Genomic DNA, 20,217 nt, shown 5'->3' with positions numbered 1-20,217 from the left:
TTAAAAAGTCGCAGCAGGCTGCATGCAAAACTCAGCCCGCAGAAGCGGCAAAGAGCATGACCCGCTAGCATACTTTAAACGCAACACTAATTTTAACTGGAAAATCAAGTAGCCCACCATAAAAGGCATGCTGGTATAAGACAGTTCAGAGATGTAATGCAAAACCCAAAATAGCTTCCTGTTTTTGTAAATGCCTGCTTTTGCTACACATAACGGCAGGTCTGGGGAGCATGCAAAAAAGGATTAGTTTGCTTACAGAAAACGAATTCTGAATGAATAAAAGACCACTGGTACTACCTGCTCAACTCAAACATCTGTGTAGCTGTGGCTAACGCTGTCCCTAAGCAAGCACAACCTGCCCACGACCACCGGCCCGCGTGCCCACCCAACGGGTGCCACGCGCCGGCGCTTCCAGCCCCTCCAGGAGAGCCACCTGCAACGTCTGGAGCTGCAGGGCTGAACCCCGTCCCGACGGCTAGCAAGGGAATCCGGTGCCAGGGGCAGCTAGCAGGCTTCTCTCAAAAGAGAACAAACATAGTCATACCCATTTTCAAGCAAAACTACATAAAAAAATAAAGTTATTTTATTTAAAACCACTCATTCTTAATACAATGTTTGAACAGTATAGATGCACATGAGCACAAGGAACCAGGTTATAGTCTCTAGAAAAAAAAGTCATAAATATAGCCTTAACACTCTTTCAGCTGCATGTTTTTATTTCACACTAAAACTGTAGATTCTTTTGCCTATAGTATCTGAGATGGTAAATTCATATTCGTTGGATCAGATTGATTTTGCCATATTTTGCCATATGCTGACAGCATATCCGAGTACATATTGAACTAACTCTTCCCTCTTGCTCAAGTAGAATAACATAAAGATATTTGGGACCTAAATTTCTTTTTGTATAGGCGGTGCCAAATTGCCTGAGAAAGGAACCAAAGGAGCAGTGGTCATGAGAGCTGCAGGAGAGACGAGAGCTCCGAGGAGCACGCGCACACACGTGTGCACACACGCCTGCGACATCTCAGCACAAACAGAGACAAGAGACTCCTCGTAAGGCTTTGGGGAGGGTGCGGGGGAGGAAGGGAGCAGGCCTGCTCTGTTTGCAAAATGAAGATGTGAGTAATTCTGTAAAATGCAGCTAGGAAACATTATGTGGCATAACTCAATTAGCCTTACTTCTTGCTGAATTTTTAACTAAATTCAGTTTTTTAAAACAGTGGATGAAAGTTGAGAAGCAGACTAAAACACAGAGAAGCAGGAAAAGTATCAAGGCGTCTTTGCAGGAAGAGAAGAAAAAGTAACCAGCTAGGTATGATGGGCACATTTTATAAAAGCAATCAAACGAAAGGGCATATCCATGGAACAAATAAAGTCTAGCATTTGTATGAACTTCAAGAAACATCATTGTCTGGGCATCAAGGAAACTAGACCAGAACGGGAGAGAAATGCTAAAATAGAGAGCAGAAAACAAAAAAGATCATATTCTTACTAGAGCTCACCAGATGTCGGTCACAGATTAAAACACAGATGACTTCTTAATTTAATTCCAAATTTGAAGTAGTATTTAGGGGATCTTTATAAGACCTATAGGAGTACTATTTAAAATTGAATTAATTGGGTTTGAATACATCTAATGTAAGTGCAAAAAGGCATTTCAAATCTCATAACTTCATTTTTATAATAAGACTTTTTTCCTGGAAATACTCCTAGGTACTCTAAAAATACTCAATATTACAGCCACTGCAAGTTCTGTTATTTAAAACTTACAAGTTTAGGATTTAAGTATGAATTAAAGTGTATGCACTGAGTCAAGGTTTAATTTTCAAAGCTACTTAGAATGCTGCCAAAACACTCTCCCACATTAAACAAAGACAAACAGCCTACATGGAATATACATTCTACAGTTTCTAACACTTTACGATATTGTATTTATTTTTGCAATATTTCACATCCTTTGTAGCTCCAGTCCAAAGTATTAAAGCCAAATATTTTAAACAGTCTTCACTAGAAAAAAAAAGGAACAGGAAACCAGCACATTAATCAGTGAATGTGTGTGCACACAAATCAAACAAATTCTCAAAGACAATATTATTCTCCTATAAAATTAATCGTGTTTAAAGAACAATATGTGGCTTAGGAACAGCGTGGAATAGGAAATTCCACATCTCTGGTGATATGCGAGGACACCACCGCATACTCCCAGCACTCACGATGGAGAAGTGATTACACTGTCACTCTGTGCCCGGCTTACGGTGACGAGGGAGAGAGGAAGAGACAAAAAAAGATGCCAGCTCTTAAATGAATTTCTGATAATAGCTGCTACGCCTACACGGATTCCGGAGGAGAGAATAAAGACATCAAAAACACCTATAGGGTTCTATAAGAAACTTAGGAAGTCTACCACAGGGAAAAGGTCAGCATTAAAAAGTGGAAAGCTTGTCTACCTGGGCAGAGGAAAGCCCATAAAGCATGGCAAGTTGAATGTAAACAGGAAACAGAGGGCTAAAAACAAATGTGCAGACTGCCTTGCACAACACTCCCTAACTGAAGGTAAAATCATGTTTAAACACATCAAAAGCAGGAAGCCAGCTGGGGGACAGTGGACCTCTTGATGACAATGGCACAAAAGGGGCACTGGGAGAGGACAAAGCCATAGCTCAGAGGCCTCTTTGTGATGGTCTTTACTCTTGAAGATACTTGGGCGATTCCCATACCTAGCGTGTTCTTTGTAGCAAACAGCTTGCAGGAGTAAGGTGAATTTTAGGGAAATGCAGAGCAAGTATTAAACCAGACATACTAGATGTTAATCAGTCCCTAGGATACCATTCATCCAAGAAGAACTCAAATGTGAATCTTCAGAACTGCTGGTCAAACTGCATAGTCTGTCACTACAAATTGCTACTGTATCGGAGAACAAGCGGGGGGACCAGTGCAGCTCCTATTTACAAGAAGAAATTCGGAGGGAACCTGGGGAACTATGGACCAGTGAATTTGACATTCATTCCTTGTCTGACTTCCATCCATGTCATATGGTAGAAGCTGTCCTAAAGAATAAGATCACTAAACACATGGATCAAAAAACTCTGCAGGAGAAGAGCCAACATGGCATGACTTCTGAAAAGGGAAAGCCTTCACAGATTGCCAGGAATTCTGGGAGGGATCGAAACCCTGCTTGAACTCAGAATTTGCAGTTACAACCCAGGAGAGGCATTTTGGTGTTATCAGCAACAACTCCTTGCAATCATCAGCTCCGTGCTTAGCAAGAGCAAACAAAAAGGCCAAAAAAGGGCTGGGCATCATCAGGAAGAACACTGAGATTAAAACTTTGTCTTGTCACTCTGTAAAACCATGGCATGGTCACAACTGGATGGCACTGTTCTGGTTTCTGCATCTCAAGACAGCGGTAGTGGAGCTACGGAAGGACAGCTACAAAGATCTAGGCAATAGAGCAGCCACCTTATGAGGAGAGGCAAAGACTCTTCAGTCTGGAGTGCTGGAAGCTGAGGTGGAGCTGACTGAAGTCTCCAAAACCAGAAAGACAGGGCATAAACCACATATGGAACTGGTCCCAGTCCCAGTACTAGGGGGCACTAGGTGACACTAGCAGGTTTAAATGATGAAGAAAGTGCTTCTGTAGCCTGTGGATAGCGAACCTTTAGAGCCTGTGACCACTGGAGGTGGTGAGGATGGGTTCTAGAAGCACGAGACAAATTCAGGGACAACAGCTTCATGAACAGGTACTTAAGGAAACAGGCAGAGATCTACCCTCTAACATCCCTAATGCAATCGCTGCGGATGCCGCAGGAGCAGGAGGTGAGAGGACTGGGCAAACTGTCTAGGTTCCCACACTCTCCCTGTCTGCTACCTCCTACTGCCACTCTTGGGAAACAGAAGATGGTGCTAGATGAAGCGTTGGCCTGACCCCGTTTTGACTGAGAAATGGAAAAATACATTGTCGTAACTCTGCCAGAATACCTAAGGAACTAATGCTTTAAGATCTCAGTATACCTTAAAACAAAATCTCCTGAAACACTAAGAGTGCTTGCAAATTAAACCGGATTATATGGAAAACAAAACACTGAAGTAGAAATGAACATAAAATTCACAGCAATATTAAAAAAGAAAGTTTTAATAATATCTTTCAGTAAAATTACATTGATTGTAAGGAGGGAAGCTGGTATGGAAAAGAGAGCGAATCCACATTGCGAATGTACTCTTCATACAGATTTTTGAAAGAGTGAATACGATTGATTTGAATTAAGATGGCTTTTGCAGACCTCAATGTGGGTAACAGCTAAGCAACTGAACATAAATATTTTTAAAATATTTACTCACCAAACAGAAAACTTTGCTCTTTTGCTCTATAAACTTACTTCAGGGAAAAAAATGGCCCTGAAAAAGAGAATGAACGTTGTACAGAATCACTTTATGAGCTGTATGATCCTTGGATTGATCATTGTAACATTTCTTGAAATCCTGAATTGGTTAAAACTTGTAAAAAGAATTTTATGTTTGAACTGCCTGAGTGCTGTGGCAAAAATGTATTTACCTACAGTCTATTTTATTCAGAGAACTTGTATAGACACTCCTTTGCCAGTATGAAATGTGATTTTACTAAGAGGTTTGTTAATATAGATTTACCAGGAAGCTTCCTTAGTAGAGATTAAGCTTAAGAAAAAGTAGTAGCATTTATCCCACTATGGTGGTATGATTCTGAACATCTAATATTTTCTAAAAGTCCTAATTTCAAGCATTTATCAGCCAAAGGCCAATCTGAGAGAGGAGGAGGAACAGCTCAGTGAAAATCGGAATTGTGCAACTCACGATTTTTTTTGTAGTTTCCACTTTACAAATACATATAGTCAAAAACATATAGTCAAAACTCACATTTCTCACCCTATTTTTCAAAAAATAAGTGGTTTCTACTTTCAGCAATAAGCAAGGGGATTCACAGGTCCCTTTCAGACTCTCCTCTACAACAGGCTGCTCAGCACCTTCCTTGTCAGCACTCAGAAATTATCCAAGCAGAGTCTCAGTTTCAGCATTCCCTATGCTCCTCATGTATCTGTATCACGATACACGTGAAACTTCACATTCTTGTCTTTTTCCCTCCTTAAACTGCTTCAGAAAGTTAGAGGTAAAAGTAAAGATAGTTTAGCTCTTTCAATACTCAGTAATATAGACTCTTAGATAATGTGGACCTAGGCAGTCAAAGGGCCTTCACATGGCATTCAGGGCTTTGATTTCCACTTAGAGAAGAACTGAAATCCAGTGCATAACCCCTGAATTCCCAGATTAGTAGTTTTATCTTAGCAATGGCAATCTGAATATTTTTAAATATTATGAAACGGACACCCCTATTATGTAAATAAACCACAAGGTCTTTTCTGTTCCTATAATTTCATTTAAAAGCAGAGAGGCCTTCTTTGCTTTCCCCTTTTCTTCAGCCAGACTTCAAGGTAAACTCTCAATATTTTCAAATTCTCTTTTACGGTGTTGGAGGAATGGAAACCCTTTTCTTTTTAAATGAAAAATGAGATGCTTGCTTGTCATGTCATTGTCACAGTTGGGGTTTGAAGAGAAATAGCAAACATAATGAGATTTGAAAAAAACGGCAGTACTGCAATCTGCAACAGAGACACATATGAATGTGAACAAAAAGCAACTGTGTTTTCCTTCTCAGACTGATAAATATTTTATTATGAAAAATATTAAATACTACATTAGCTAACTTCTAATTGTCCTTCAAAATTACTTTAAGATAAGATACATTACAATAATTTAGGTCATGAACAAACAAAAATAACAAATGAACCTAGACAAAAAATATTTTAGAGAATGAATGAAGAGGTGCTTGGCCATCACTGCATCATGAGAAACTATGCATAGTAAGGATTTGCAAAACTCAAAATTAAAGATTTTTTTTTTTACATTAGAAGACTTATTAGCATTATTATATAAATAAAATACCATCTCTACATTATACATACCTCAGATAAAAGTAACTGGACTTAAAACATGCTAACATGCTATAAATTATGTTACTTTGAGCAAGCCTTCAGCTGGGAAGCTGTAAGCAGTATAATTATGAAAGTATAACTGTAGCGGCATAGTAACACGGATACAGTTTAACATGCAGGTTTATACCTACATTTTACCTTGTTGGCAACACAAACACTGGTACAATAGGCATGTAGGCTCCTTAAGCAGGGAATAACACACAGACTTGCCAAGGTCTTCAAAAATTACCTCTGGCTAATCACTTCCCCCATTTTCTAGACTGATTGTAAGTGAATTAATGTACATTCGAAACTGGAGAAGTTATCTAAGACTACTCAACCAAACAAGAAAATACACTGCAAATGCAGTACCTGTACTGCAGTGTATTTTTAGGAGTCTCACTCTATTGCGAACCGAGTTCGGCAGACAATCACTGTAGCAACGGTACAGCACAGCGCAGCATTTCAGCACAGCTCGCTCATGTCGCCGTACTCCAGCCTACAGAATTTGCTGCTCAGTATCAGTGACCAGCAATGATGAAAACAAAGCTGATCTCCCACTTTTGCTACTACTGAATGCTTTTTAAAGCAAAGGCTTTATACAGCCCTAGTCATTCTTAACGTCCACGGTTCTGTATCATGATGCCTGCAGCTACTTCACAAGGAAAGAAAAAATAAAGCAATAAAAATTTTACAGGCAGAAATGTATTTTCTTCCAACAAGTACCTGAGCACATACAGAAAGTACAAAATTAAGACAGTATGCTAAAATCTAACTCCGACAGCAAGATTCTCACCTGGTTTTCACTTTTAAGACCTTTTTTATGCACTTGCAAAGCATAAACTGATGTTGACTATACAGATGTACACACACACACACGGCATCCGTGCAGGCATACAGACTTCACCATTTTAACAGCAACATTTCACTCCCACATACAGCACAAAACTGAATTGTTTCAACTCTTCTATATTGAACAGATCACCACCAATTTTTCTACCTGCTAACACATTCCTCTTGCTTTTTTAAGGCCAGTGTTACAGGAACCTCACAGTATCAAGCAGTTCGAGTTATCCTCCTCTCACTCCCTCCACTGCCGCCACTCCCCCTATTCTGCTTTGGCAGTTTGTGTGTTACAAATGTGAAATAAAGACTGTAATTCAACCCAAAATGGGCCTAGCCAAGAAACAAGCTCGACACACAAGTTTCAAATCACTGCAACAATATTGTATGTACTAGCTGGAAAAAAAAAGAAATCACAGTTTGTCACTGCAATGAGAAATCGTCCAGATTTCCAGCAATAGTAACCCAAGATATCTCAAGAAAAAAAATATAAGATATTACAAAAGCTTTCTTCAGAAACAAAGTGTTTGCACATACAAAAGAGGGTTTTTCTTGGGCATATGTATGTGGCGGGGCGGGAGGTAGTGAGGATGGAAGGAAGACTATACAGGATAGAAGTATACGAACACATCTGATAAGGAATAAAGTTAACATCTGTAACAGATCCAGTAGCCCATCATCCTACCAAGGACACTAATTGCTAAAGACAAAAATGAAACATCATGGATCTTCTGAATTATCTGTAATACAGAGACATTCACAGGTAATTAAAAGCAACAATACTGGCACAACTACTCTAACTACTTTTTGCTTCTGTTCATAAAAGGGCATTTTCTGCCATGCAATACAGCATATTTTGCCTGCAAGGCCAAATTTTACTACTACAGTTTAGGGTTCTCAAGGATCTTCAAGCTACTAAATAAAATTGTATTTTTCTTGTTATGATTTGTTTTGTAATTTTAAAATGTCATAAATCAACGCATTAATTGCCTTAAATGAATTTGCAAAGCTTTTAATGACGATACTTAAAATCCATGGATTATTTTGAGACCAACAACCTCTAAGGAAGGGACACTTTCTAATGCCATCTCACTCTCACTTACTTGCTGTCTGCATGACTTTTAATAGCTGGTTTTGCATTCATAATGTCTTGAAATGATCCGACCAAAGTGAGTTCACTTAAGTTCAGCAAATAAATGGGGAGAATTTAAGAGTTGCTGCAATTACCACCACAGTTTTTGCTGAGATCAGTCCAAAACAAGACTAATAAGCAGTGAAACTGCTCTACCTCTCACGAGTGTCTGAGATCAACGGATGTTTAAAAACCTGCTGCCGCCAAACTGGAGCAAAGAAATCTCATCCTGAATCTCCATTTTTCAACAAACTGGTCTGGCAAAAACCAAAGCTCCAGCTTGGCTTCAGGCCTTCAACTATGATGGCACTCATGAAGTATTTCTTTGTACTACAATTTGCAGAGTTCTCTCCTGTTCTGCTAAAAGAGAGAATAGCAGGGGTGAGGGTGGGAATTCTGCAGAACAGCCCAGGCTGTGATTGCCCCCCAACTCAAAAAGGTGCCTTAGGTACATAAAATCCTAGAGACACAAAAGCAGAAATTTTGAAGTCTGTCTTAAAAACTAGACTGCAACATGCAGCATGAGCTTATGCAAGGGGGGTAGATATGGAACAATACTGGATTTTTAATATGAAGTGCTCAGCCTGCCCAATAAGTGGATTTGAAGATTTCTCAGTGAAATATTTTGTTTGCAATTTCCCTGGCATTACAAGACAAAAACATCCTGGTGACTTGATATTTTGTCAGAATCCAATACTGCTCATTGCTAACATCTAGATTGGTATATCAGCCAAGAAATTTCTTTCTATCAGACAGAAGAACTAAAGAAAACAAATTGAGATTGTTCTACAGATGGAGGGAGAGAAAGAAAACATATCTTGTCTGTTTTGAAGAGAAAATTACATTTGACTGAAAAGCAGGATGGATGTTAATGAAATAAGTCTTTCATTAGGGAAACACATAGTGAAAAGAGTTCAATATTACTTACAATATTGGTATGAACATCCTCAGATTTCCAGTAACTATTATGAATTTTTAATAGTTTATGAACACAAACAGATGAAGAGGCCATCATGTTCAAGTCTACTGTTAGAGTAACAGTAGAAGTAACACTCATATCGAAAGATCAGTGGGAAGCTGAATACTATATACAAAGTTTAGGAAAAGAAGAAAGTAGTAATATAAAATCAGAAGCAGTTTACTTTCTTCAGCATGATTCCACTCTTGTTAAGGTCTCAGTGATCCTGATCATTCTGCAGTAGAATCTTCATTAATTGAATACAATCCCTAGTTATGACCCTAAAAAAGATCTTAGAAAATACTTAATTACACTTTTTCTTAACTTTTTTTCCAACACCCCTATTAGTAAAGCACTACAATAAGGTTTAATTCATCTTTTGATGTTAGCAATCTAGATATTATTTAAAGAAGAAAAAAAAATGATTTCTTAGGTCACCTGTAACAACTTTCATCTGTAAGTGACAAACTGAAAGTATTTAGCATGGACGTTAGTAAGATCTTCGGGAGAAAGAAATGTACCTAATACCGTTGGTCAGAATTTAAAAAGATGAGGATCACAACCATACTCTCGCGTTTTATCTTTAGGAGTCACATACCGTTTCAAGTTACCTGGCAGCAGACCAGTGTGATCTATTTATCAATATACTAAATTACTGCAGTAACAGGAAACTAGGAGACTAAAAATAGCTCAGCATACTATTCAGACTAGCAGAAATGTTTTTAAATATGAAAATGATTATTACTTCCAGCTAACTTTAAGGGGATTATTAAGCAAGAATAATTACATAGTTTTAAACATTTTAAGACAATCACATCATTCTTTAAGACCTTTAAAGCAAGTAGAACAAGTTTTTCGTTATTTAGCAAGTGTATACTAATTGTTTACAGAGATACCAAAATGGCTATTTAATCAATTTGTTCATCATTGAAAGAAAATTCATCTCCATTTTTTAAAAGTTGTTAAACAGAAGCTTTAGCATTTTATCATAATAAGAAATAGCATTTTTACTGTATTTAATTCCATGCTTTCTAGGAACTGCACACTTATGAAACAGTATCATACATTCAAAACAATCCAAGGTATTGAAAGTACAAATACTTTACTGGTCCACTTCCGAAGTTCACTAAAACATTTGCTAGGAATATGATATTTTTCAGCTTTAAATCTTTAATTTTACTCTTACAGAGTTTACATTATAGTGCCAGTTTACATAATGTTAATGTTACTAAATTCAATATGCAAAAAAATGTTATGGGTTTATATTTCGGATTCATCTTAATGAGAGTTAACGTTTTCCATCAAAATGTTCAAAGCTGCAAGACACATGCTGAACACGTATATACATGTAAAGCTTTGAAAGCTGCTTAAAAATGTGTTTTACTCATGTAAACCTCCTGCTCCCCTTGTTAAGTATCGGTTGTCAGGTAATGCAGCCCAATACACACTATTTTTTTTCCACAAATCAGAGCCTGAAAAAATGCAATTTTTACTTTACCAACTGAATATAATGCACTATAAATGGCAACATCAACCCAAGGTCAAAAGTTTGGAAGTTAACATTTGAAAACATGAAAGCAGAGTAACACTGTGGAGGACTGGCTTGAGGGCAGAGGTCATGTGAAGATTGAACAACTAAAGGAAGCAGAACTAAGTGCATATCGCACACAGTTGATGTGAGCCAAGTCCCGTATGAGAGTAAAAACAGTTAGAGCCAAGGACACATTGTCCTTGGCTCCAAGGTGTTATCAATGATTAGTCCTGGGAACTTGCGGGTGATGTAATGCAGAAGTTGCTGGGTAAACCAAATTGCTGTTACCAATAAGGAGCTCAGCTTTTGCAATATGTATGAGCCTGATTAGTCCTATACTATATAAAGAAAGACCACACCTAATAAAGTTGAAGTACACTGATCACTCATATTGAGCGTCTGGGTCTTCCCTCCGTCGGCTCCTCCCGTGCAAGTTTCCAACAAATGGCGCCCGAACAGGGACCCTGCCGGTCAGGGACTCGGTGATTAAAAACTCAGGAGTCGACAGAGTGCTAGAGACAGCTGGTCCTGCTGTGCTAAAGGCGACGAGACACAAAAGGGGGTCTACGTGCCAGAGCTACAGAGGAGGTGGAGAGGACACAAACAAAGGGGGTCCGTGCCCAGGACAAGACGGGGTCCTGCCAGAAAGTCTCGCCGCAGGTCTTGCAAAGGTTGCAACGGTACGTGAGTAACCACGGCGCGACAAGCGGCTTATTATTTATTAAGATGCTTTTTAGAAAAGCGAGGTACTCAAGGAATAGAATGTCATAAGGAACTCCCAGGGCTATTAGCTTACGGAGTGGCTAAGGGGTGTTTTGTTAACCCAGATACCATGTTCGAACAAACTGAATGGAAAAAATTTGGGGACAAGTTGTTTGATGAAGTAATAAGTGACAACAAGACAGCAAAAAAGCTGATGAAGCCGTGGAGGGCAGTTACTAATGCTCTCGCACCTCAAAGAAAAAAAAGAAAAAAAAAAGAAAAAAAAGAAAAAAAAAGAAAAAAAAAGAAAAAAAAAGTAAAAAAAAAAGTTAAAAAAAAAGAAAAAAAAGTAAAAAAAAAAAAAAAGGAAAAAAAAAAGAAAAAAAAAGAAAAACAAAGTAGCTGCCGCCGCCGCGGAGCGTTTGGGAAGCCCCGATGGGTTCAAGGAACCCCCGCATGCAGAGGTGTCCCCTGTGTTCCCATACCCATCGCCCCCCTCGATCCGAACCTTTACTATTGCCCAGGGAGGGTCTGGGAACACAGGCCTGCCAAAAGGAGTAACATTGACCATGCGGCAGATCCCCCCTCCTCCCTCAGCGCCTCCTCCCCCCCCCTCCCCCCCCTCTCTCTCCCCCCCTCTCTCTCCCCCCCTCTCTCTCCCCCCCTCTCTCTCTCCCCCCCCCCCTCTTTCCCCCCCCCCTTTTTCTCCTCTCCTCCTTCTCCTCTTCCTTTGGCCACAGTTATCTGAGGACACCCATCTCAGGCTATCAATGTGAAATAAGTTTTTCTCTATGATATTAATGGTCAGAAACCACTAATAAAAGCAGTTTGGAAAAAAAAAAAAAAAGGGAAAAAAAAAAAAAGAAAAAAAAAAGAAAAAAGTAAAAAAAAAAAAAGAAAAAAAAAGGAAAAAAAAAAGGAAAAAAAAAAAGAAAAAAAAAGAAAAAAAAAAAAAGGGGGTATCCCATCTTATATGGGAATAAAGCAGGGCTGGGAAGAGCCTTTCGGCTTGTTTATTGACAGAGTAGCCAATGCTATACAAGCAGCAGGGGTACCAGATTACCTGAAAGGGACTATCTTGAAACAATGTGCAATACAGAATAGTAACCCTTCAACGCGTAGTATTTTAGCCACACTCCCGGGAACATGGACTATTGAGGAGGGGCTAGAAAGAATGGCGCAGGTACCTGTAGGACCGCAAGCTATGCTAGTAGAGGCGGTGAAACAATTAGGAGAGAGCATGAGAGAGCAAGCACAGGCGTTGCGGGATAATATGCAACAGAATCAAAGTCAGGTATTCGCTGCCCTTGCTCCTTTGCAAAACCCCGGCGGAAATACCCCCCCTAATCGACGATCGGCACACTGCTACCGATGCGGCGTTGTTGGTCATCTTCGCAGAGAATGCCAAGCTAGTAGAGTATGGTGTCCCAACTGCAAAAGCAACAAACATGATGGAGCGGCTTGCTGGAAGGCTGGTTCGGGAAACGCCCAAAGAAGCGGGACGAGCCGCCCCGCGACGACACAAAAGGCGGCCTTCACCACAACAACTCAGCAACCCCCGCAGTTAACACAACCACCTCAGCCGGCGCCCAGCTCCACTCCGAACGCCATGAACCCCTTTGTCTTCGACCAGCCACCAGAGGGAGTCTCGGACTGGACTTGGCAACAGCAGTAGACGCCACCTTATTGGATACAAAGCCAACAAGAATCCGGACGAATGTCTATGGACCAGTAACTATTAATCATGAGCCGATAGGTGCCTTACTGATTGGAAGATCGTCCGCTACAATGAAAGGATTACAAGTTTTGACAGGACTGATCGACAAGGACTATTTCGGGGAAATACAAATTGTGGTTTCAGCAATGTTTCCACCTATGCACATACCACAAGGATCGAGAATAGCTCAACTTATTCCGCTTCCCCACCTGACTGAAGGGGTGGCACCAGCGAAAGAGCAACCACGAGGCTATGGTGCTTTTGGTTCCACTGGAAGTGCAGTATTACTGACTGTCGGAATGCATCAAAGGCCCCGACAAACCGTGACTGTAAAGTATAAAGAAGAATCTATACGCACTAATGCCTTATTGGACACTGGAGCGGATGTATCAATAATTAGCACTAAGATTTGGCCCCAGCATTGGCCAACCCGAGAGACCAGCTCCACGGTAGCTGGAGTAGGCGGGGTCACCCTCGCCCGAAAATCATCGACGCTACAATGGACTATAGGGAACAAGGTGGTTAATTGCTCCGTTTCCATTTTACCCCTACCTGAAGGAGTGCAAGCCTTAATAGGGCACGATATCCTTGCCCAGATGGGTATGGTGCTTACCTCGGAACACCCTTTATAGCACCGGCCATTGCCTGGACTTTCCCAATCCCACTCAGCTGGAGGACTGATCAGCCTGTGTGGGTAGAGCAATGGCCGCTTAAACGGGAAAGTCTCATTCAAGCACATGAACTAGTAAAGCAACAGTACAAACAAGGTCATCTAAGACTATCTACCAGCCCTTGGAATACCCCAATATTTGTGATCAAGAAAAAATCCGGCAAATACAGACTTTTACACGATCTACGTGCTGTAAACAGACAGATGCATGATATGGGTGCTTTACAACCGGGGTTACCCAGCCCAGCAATGATCCCAGAAGGCTGGCACCTGCTAATCATAGATTTAAAGGACTGTTTCTTTACCATAGCCCTCCATGAAGATGATAAACAGCGATTTGCATTTACACTCCCTGCTATCAATAGAGAGGGGCCAGACCAAAGATTTGAATGGACAGTACTACCGCAGGGTATGCGAAACTCACCAACCCTCTGTCAACTCTATGTCGATGCGGCACTTCAACCGTTACGTCAACAGTGGCCAGAGACCATAATATATCACTACATGGACGACATATTGTTGGCACAAAAAACCTCCTTTTTCTCCTGAACAAAAATTTGATCTAATCACACAATTAAAGAAAAAGGAACTTGTAGTGGCCCCGGAAAAGGTACAAGAATCCAGCCCCTGGCAGTATCTAGGCTGGCATATTTCGAATGCCACCATCAGACCACAGAAATTGACAATCAGGACTGACATAAGAACACTCAATGATGCTCAAAAACTATTAGGAGACCTCCAATGGATCCGTCCGGTTGTCGGCATTCCTAATGAACTTTTAAATCTGCTACGCCCCTTGCTGAAGGGAACAGACCCAGCGGCTGCCGTCACGCTCACAGAGGAACAGCAACGGGTACTCCAGGAAATTGCATCGCTAATTACTACGCGTGCTACGCACCGACGCCTGGAAAATCAGCCACTTGATCTTACTATTTTATGTGGCCCACAATACCTAATGGGAGCCATTACACAACACAAAATAAAAACGGGGGAAAAAAGAGGGTTGGCGGAACCCATTGTACTAGAATGGATAGCACCACCGTTACAATCAAAACGAACTATTCAAGAAAAAATTTCAACGCTGGCCGAACTCATTAGGACACTCTTCGCCCCTGACTTACATGATCAGCGTTGGTCAAATCTGACTGCAGCAATCAAACATAGAAGAAGTGAGAATCGTCGAGGCAAGCGTGAATTGAAAAAACTAGGTTCAGATTGTGTTGATGATGTAGAATTATGGGGGCCTGCGGAAAGGTTTTTCGCCGCAGCTTTAGCTCCTAACGTTGCAGTTGCGCATGCCATGTCTAATCTAAATAAACTTGCTTGTTGGGCTGTTAAACAATCAAACGTTACTACACAAATTCTCTCTGAAATGTCACAGGATATGGATAGCCTGAGACATGCAGTGTTGCAAAATAGAGCAGCTATAGATTTTCTGCTTTTGGCACAGGGACACGGGTGTGAGGATTTTGAAGGAATGTGTTGTTTTAATCTTTCTGATCATGGACAGTCAATCCATGAGCAATTGAAATGGCTAAAGGACCACACCCAGAGAATCACCGTACAGTATAATTGGTTTGATGATCTGTTTAGAAAGATGTTTGGTAATGTGAGTACCTGGATTTTGAGCTTGATCAAAGAAGGGCTACGTATTCTATTCATAATTGTATTAGTTTTAATTGCTGTAAGAGTGATTTTTGGCTGCTTAACACAAAAGCTTGAACAATTAACTAAAAAGGTCTTTCTCGCACAAAATAAAAACGGGGGAATTGTGGAGGACTGGCTTGAGGGCAGAGGTCATGTGAAGATTGAACAACTAAAGGAAGCAGAACTAAGTGCATATCGCACACAGTTGATGTGAGCCAAGTCCCGTATGAGAGTAAAAACAGTTAGAGCCAAGGACACATTGTCCTTGGCTCCAAGGTGTTATCAATGATTAGTCCTGGGAACTTGCGGGTGATGTAATGCAGAAGTTGCTGGGTAAACCAAATTGCTGTTACCAATAAGGAGCTCAGCTTTTGCAATATGTATGAGCCTGATTAGTCCTATACTATATAAAGAAAGACCACACCTAATAAAGTTGAAGTACACTGATCACTCATATTGAGCGTCTGGGTCTTCCCTCCGTCGGCTCCTCCCGTGCAAGTTTCCAACATAACACCACATGGATAAAATCATCACACTGATACTAATGCAAGTATTTTCAAAATGTCTGGTGAAAGCTACATATTACACTCTAATACATTACTCTAGCAAAGCAGACACATTCAACATGAAACCTAATTAAAAAAAACTGTAAGAGGAAAAAATCATTTTTCTTATTTCCACTGCCAATTTTTGTAGGTTTTTTTCAGTTAATTTTTACAATCTACATAAAAACACAGTCACTTTCCCTCCCGTGTTGATGAGTATGAGACTGACATACAAAAGCAGAGGAAGTCGTCACAGCTTAAAGAAAGATGTTAACTACAATGTTGAAAAAAGTCAAGAGCAAAATAATTTTAAAAAAAATCTTTTTTGTGGACTTGATTATAGCAATCGTGAAGAAAACGTCTTCCAATAAGGTCTTGTTCAGCAGCATGAACTTAAACACTTCCTGCCACCTTCTGATAAAATTCTGACCGCACCTCGCAGAATTAGCCGAGCTACAGTGCAGTGAGCGAAACACTGGAGCACCAATTGCAGAGAAAAGGTTGTGGTGGGGATCAGACTGTCAGAGCTTACCATTAAGAAATGTTACTTTCAAATGTGATATAAATAGGTCAATTATTCCTATTTATGGTGCAATCCAACTAAGACCCAGTGGTTCTCCCGCTCCCCCATCTGAACCCAGATTTAATTTATCATTTTGCGTATATGAAAATGATCACTAAGCTACCGTTATCAAGCCACGCAGTGGCTTGGTACTAATGTACTTGAAAAGGTTTCACTGTGATTATCATGTTAACAAGCAGGTTTCTTTTTCTGCAGGTACATCTAAAGCACTGTGATAGTCTTTTGTGAATTTTTAATGAAAGTGTCAAGCTAGTTTTCCTGAGCAGGTTAAAAGCTCGGTGTGTTGAGAGACCATAAAGTACTTGTGTTGTATCAAGCACTTTCCATCTCTGTACTTATATAAGTATTTTGATCCACTGAAACTTAACATACTTCTGCTGGGATTTTCAAAGGCACTTACCACTGGTCTGACTCGGCTTCATCTGAACTCGGTGAGAATTCTGTCATCGGCTCCAGCAGAACTGCTTAGGCCAAAAGTAATATTTATGCAAAATTTTATCTTCAGTAGGAAAAAAGACCTTTTACCTGAGTATTTTTATTAACATAAAAAAGAAAGATGCAGTAAATACGTTTTGTCCTATTAGAAGACCTAAATTTTATTTAGAAAACTGGTTATTTCCCAGGCTATTTAGAAACATAGCTGTAGAGACAGCACACAGAGCCAAAAAAAAAAAAGAAAAAGAAAAAAAAGAAGTTTAACTATCTGTTTGCTCAACTGCAGGTTTTGGTACTATGACCTATGTTAAACCTGGTGTCTAAACTTGAATTTCTATTTAAACTCATTATTCTAGTCTATTTGATGTTTTGTAAGAACATCAATAATAACCTAATAAAAATAGTTATCTATCCTACAGTGTTCACATTTTTTATTTAAAAAAGACACGGAGAACTGACCACTTTTTCATAGTTGTAACAGGTAATCTAAATCATCTTGCACTACTCGCATTGAACACCACTGTTGCAAAAATCAAACAATAATTGCTGAAAACCATGGCAACTTACCAACTAGACTTATTACAAAAGTTGCAGTATCTTTAGCAAAGTAAGTATCAAAATGACATCCCTTGACAAGAAGGTCATTACAAGCACTAATCAGACCAAATACTAGAGTTTCAGCTGTATACAAGGGCTCTTCAGATTTTTTTAGCATAAGGAACAGCAAAGTACGAAAAATTCCCTGTTCGCATTTGGTTTCCAGCGTTCGTTGCAACTGCTCTGCCGCCAGCGCTGGCGGTGTGATGCTAGTACTGAACAATCAAGGCAGAAACCCTCATGAAAAGGCTGCAACCTAAAATAGATGAACTATTAATACCAACAAGATGACGTATGGTTCTCAAGAGCAATGTGTGTGTGCTCTGCTTAAAATGAATCAATATCAACATTACATATTTCTGAATGCTATAATCCTCACACCATTTCAAAACAGCTACTTTCGAAGAGACAGATTATTAAGTGTATCTACATATTAGTGTATGTAGGCATACAAAAGGGAAGGTAGAGATACTAAGAATGACAATAAATGTCAAATTAAGTATCACAGTGGACCTACCATTGACCAGCAAAAATACCCAGCGAAGTTGGAAACAGTGCATTCATGTCAGTCATAACTCCAGTTTGAAGCCTCAAAATGTTACAGAAGACATACAATACTTCACGAAGAAATTTTAGACATTTTGCTTAGTCTTTAAATGATATTCTCTAATTTCCCCCTTGTCCTCACAATTTTTATGAAGACTGCTAGGTGACTTCCTTCCCAAAATCTTTTGCTCTTGAAACCAAAGTGAAATTTAGTTTGGAGGAGAGGTAAACTTCACCCATCTGTAATCAAAGAGTTAAAACTCGGCTATTTGTAAAGGATACCACAGTTTCGGATTGTGAAAGAGCCACAAGTCCTGGAATTCTGCAGAAAACACGAGACAGTTATTCTTACTGCTTTGGAAATTACACATCTTTCCTACATCTAGAGGTTCTTTCAAACTCCAGGGTCTCTGCAGAAGATTGCTGAATGAGGAGAAGGGATCTATTACCACTTTTGGGCAACCGCAGGGGTTGCTGCTGCCAGCCCTGCCATTCCCACATGGCCAGCTAGTCACTGACAAGTGGCTCCTTTTCAAGCTGCTCAGGTGACACACGTCACAGCAGAGCATCTTCAGCAAAATGAAAGTGGGGTCTTAAAACAGGATTCTGCAAACTGCAGTGGTTCTGCATTGGCAAACAGCTGTCATGCAGCACAAGCAGGGCAGCAGGTCCCCAGTTACCCATCAGAGGTCCTGAGACACTACCAAAAGGTCATCTTAGGTCTCCTTACAGGACAAAACGAACAAACAAACAAAAAAACCCCAACTCTAAAAAACCACTAAACCCTTCCTCTTTCACTCCTCAAGAAGATGGGTGAATTTTTTTTTATGACTGTACTTTAAATACATCAGATTAAGTTTTCTAAAAGCAAAAACTAATTTTGCTTTTTTACAGCCAGGCAAGCCAGCATCTTCCTAACTTTCTGAGGCAGTGGATGACTAACAGCCTTCTAAGTTTCTCAAGGGCTACCCCTGCACCTCTGTGAAGCCTTCCACTGAAGTACGCCGTGAAGATATCAGGAATAGTATACTACTAAAAAAAGCTGCATGGAACAATACTCGTCATGTACTCATGTACTAATCACGACAGACAGCAAAAGCAAGCGACACAGCAACAAAGAAAACTGCAACTTTAGAGTGCTCTACTTTTAGAAAGACCAGAAAGGGCTTCTAAAGACACCTAATTAACATTTGATGTTACATGCCCATAAAGTAACAGAAAAGGAAAAGAGAAGGGGCATTTCCTTAACCACTAGTGTGTTGATTATCAACAGCTGTTTGCCATAAGGTCATAAGATTTATCATGCCATGTGCTATCGGAGGCGCAGTACTCTTCAGCATGGAAAGAGGGTGAGGAGGAAAACAAGTCTACAAAGGGAGGTTTAGCTTCTAGGAATTAGTAGCAAACTAATATATACCATAGAATATCCTTTAAATATAAGTTCTACTAACTACAGCTATAAATATTCTCCTATCCAAAAAATGCAAAATACTTATTAAGATATTAATAACTTGTCTAATATAATGTGCCTAAGTTTATAGGTGAATTTTCTCTTCTTTATCAATTTTAAATGTATCGACTTTTCATTTAACAGGATTCCCCCACTGTCCCCTGCAAACATATAAGACTCCAATTTATTCTTCTCACATGTCATATCCTGTTATTTAGCTTCTGAAAACCTCAATCTTAAACTTTTACTCTCTCCACACATTTTTTCTGCCTCTTACAGCAAATTTAAGGAATTTCCATGCTGATCTGAATTTTCTTCAATTTTAAGATATTTCACAGTAGATTCCTTACTGATTGAAATCCTCAATTCAAATACTGTCACAACAATGAGATAGCAAAGTTGACATAGGACCCAGGAGAACAACATTACATAGATTGTAAAGAGGCAAAATGAAAACAGAAAAAAAAATCCAAAACATAGTAACTGAACCACCTTTCCTACTCTAACAGTATTGGAGGGAGGAGAAAGGGAATGACAGCTTTTGACATAACAAATCACTTAATGAATATTAGAAGCTGGAAAGTGAAGAGGAAGCATAAAGTTATCTATATATTTGCCATATACCATTTAAAAGTATTAAATCAGAATTCTTGACATTACCACCAACATAACATGGAAGACGACACTATTAGCACAAGTTTTTCCTGTGAACAATAACAATCACAGATAAATTAAAAGGATACAGAGACCAACACAGAGCTTGCAATTCCCCTTCCTCCTCCTCCTCCATTTGCATAGCCAAGATAATTCAGTTCTGCCCTCTCAATTTATAATTATGTTAAATAGGCATTGAATG

General features: G+C 39.7%; 1 protein-coding gene across 6 annotated transcripts in view; it reads right to left on the bottom strand.

The window, feature by feature from the left end:
- Window positions 1–20,217, bottom strand: part of NCOA3 (nuclear receptor coactivator 3) — a 104,182-nt gene that overhangs the window by 43,080 nt on the left and 40,885 nt on the right. For 2 of the 6 annotated variants that reach the window (XM_064521466.1, XM_064521467.1), the window contains exon 3: window positions 4,342–4,398. The exons of the other annotated variants lie outside the window; for them this stretch is intronic. The gene's annotated coding sequence lies outside the window, so the exon portion shown is untranslated. The remainder of the gene's footprint in view (window positions 1–4,341; window positions 4,399–20,217) is intronic. 6 annotated transcript variants of the gene reach the window in all.

This window comes from Dromaius novaehollandiae, chromosome 16 (assembly GCF_036370855.1).
Source record: "Dromaius novaehollandiae isolate bDroNov1 chromosome 16, bDroNov1.hap1, whole genome shotgun sequence".
Taxonomy (NCBI): Eukaryota; Metazoa; Chordata; class Aves; order Casuariiformes; family Dromaiidae; genus Dromaius; species Dromaius novaehollandiae.
Note: the sequence above shows the minus strand (reverse complement) of the source record. Positions and strands in the feature narration are given on the sequence as shown.